The sequence below is a fragment of the Mus caroli genome, chromosome 17 (assembly GCF_900094665.2).
Source record: "Mus caroli chromosome 17, CAROLI_EIJ_v1.1, whole genome shotgun sequence".
In the NCBI taxonomy this organism is placed as follows: domain Eukaryota; kingdom Metazoa; phylum Chordata; class Mammalia; order Rodentia; family Muridae; genus Mus; species Mus caroli.
Window position 1 is genome coordinate 22901502 of NC_034586.1, and position 2221 is coordinate 22903722.

Sequence of the window (2221 nt, forward strand, 5' to 3'; positions counted from 1 at the left end):
AGCAAGACCGTTTCTTGTGGGTGATTTTGGGGTGTCGCCTCTCCTGAGTCAGAACGTGGGGGAGTCCTCACGTTGTGGGTCTTTCAGAACCCGCTAGGCAAGCTCTCTATTGACTGAGCCACATCCCCAGAACTATTATTCATGGACTCTGGACTGGGCCCCAGTATGTGCCCTCTTGAAAGCCACCCGGATATCTGCAGAGGATACAAGATCAGGGAGGGAGAGACAGTTTTAGGTCTGGCCCACTGGGCTGGGTTCTGCGGATCCTGTCCTGTGGGCAGCAGGGAGCTCCCGGAGAGCTTCAAGCTACAGGGCCATGGACCGAGCTAGCCATAATCCATCTGGCTTTCCTTTAAAGAGGGTTCTTGGCGGGGCTGGAAGTAGGGGTGAGGGCTAGGCTCTCAGATGGTTAGCACACCCTACCACTCAACTGCACTCTGACCCCACCTCTCTTGTATGAAAAACAACAACAACAAAAACCTGGCTTTACTTTTTTTTAAACCAGCACCATCTCAGAACTCAGGAAAGGACTCATGGTGGAGCTGGCTTGGCAGGACCAGGTGCCTGGCCTGATCCCTGGGCTGCGCCTGTGCAAACAGCCTCGTGTTCCGGAATTCCTAGGGGCCCTAGGCGTGGCAGGGGCTGGCAATGGACCTCCCTCTTTGGACTTCTCAGCGGGATGGGAGGTGTGCTCCCTACCTCTGAGTTTTTCCTGGTTGACAGAGACACAGAGGCTCAGAGCATCCAGGCCCAGAGTGGAGGGACTTCCTCCGCCTGGCTCTGAGACATGCCTGAGTGTGGTGACACAGGAGGACCAGACAGTTGGCGGCGGTGGGAGTAGTCACCAGAGAGCCAATGTTCAACCCTCCGAGCTCTGGGAAGAAGTAGGCAGGTCTGATCAGACCCTGGGGAGGAGCAGAGGCCCTGCACATAGCAGGCGTCTTAACTGCTCTTCTATTACTGTGCAGAGAAACCATGACCAAAGCAACTCTATGACAGAAAGCATTTAATGGAGGGTTCCCTTACAGTTACAGAGGGTCATTATCACCATGGCAGTAGGCATAGCAGACATGGTGCTGGAGGAGCTGAAAGCTACACCCTGACGGGCAGGCAGGTAGGTAAGCATGGGAGGGTGCGGGTGGGAGGTGGGTGGAGATGGTGGTGGTGGGATACTGGGCCTCGATTGGGCTTTTGAACCATCCAAGCCCACCCCCAGTGACACACTTCCTCCGACAAGGCCATGCCTCCTAATCCTTCTAATCCTGAGAGATCCACTGGTAAATTTTCAAATATATGAGCTTATTGGGCTATTTTTATTCAAACGGCCACAGTAGGACTTCTGTAGCTGCTTCTGGAATGCATGTGTGCTTCCCTCTGGAACCCCAGGCAAGAATGAGAGACAAGAGGATCTGTCCTGGGGTCCGGCCCTTCCCATGATGCCACAGTCTGAGAACCCAGACGCCCTGACTGTCTCTCATACTAGAGAGTACTGGGTCTCAGTTTTAACTCCAGTTCCCAGAAACCTGGTGGGTGACAGGACTGTCTGGTGGTGGTTCTCTGGGCTGTGGTCATCTCTTTTTGGGAGAGTCTACTAGATAAGAATTATTTTATTTATTTATTTATTTATTTATTTATTTATTTATTTATTTATTTGCTTGAGACAAGGTTTCTCTGTGTAGCGCTGGCTGTTCTGGAACTCCCTCTATAGACCAGGCTGGCCTTGAACTCACAAAGATCTGCCTGCCTTTGCCTCTTGAGTGCTGTCATTAAAGGTGTGCGCTACCACTGCTAGGCAAGATTTTTTTTTTTTCTTTTAAATGATAGTTTGCAGCTTATTGGATGCACATGTCATACAGTTTTTTGACAACTTGACACAGCCAGGGCCATCTGGGAATAGGACCCTCCTCAGCTCAGAAGACACCTTACTCAGACTGGCCTGTGGGTAAACCTATGGAACAGTTTCTGGTTGATGATGGATGTGGGAAAGCTCCAGAACACTGTGGGCAATGCCACCCCTGGGAAGGTGGGACTGGGTTGTAAAAGAAAGCAGACTGAGCAAGCCAGTAGGCGGCTTCCTCCGTGGTCTTGGTCTTTGTTTCTGCTCCTTCAGCCCGGCTCCTGCCTTGGTGTCCTATGATCAACTGGAACCTGCGAGCCAAATAAATCCTCTCCTCCCCAGATCGCTTCTTTTTTTTTTTTTTTTTTTTTTTTTTTTTTTTTT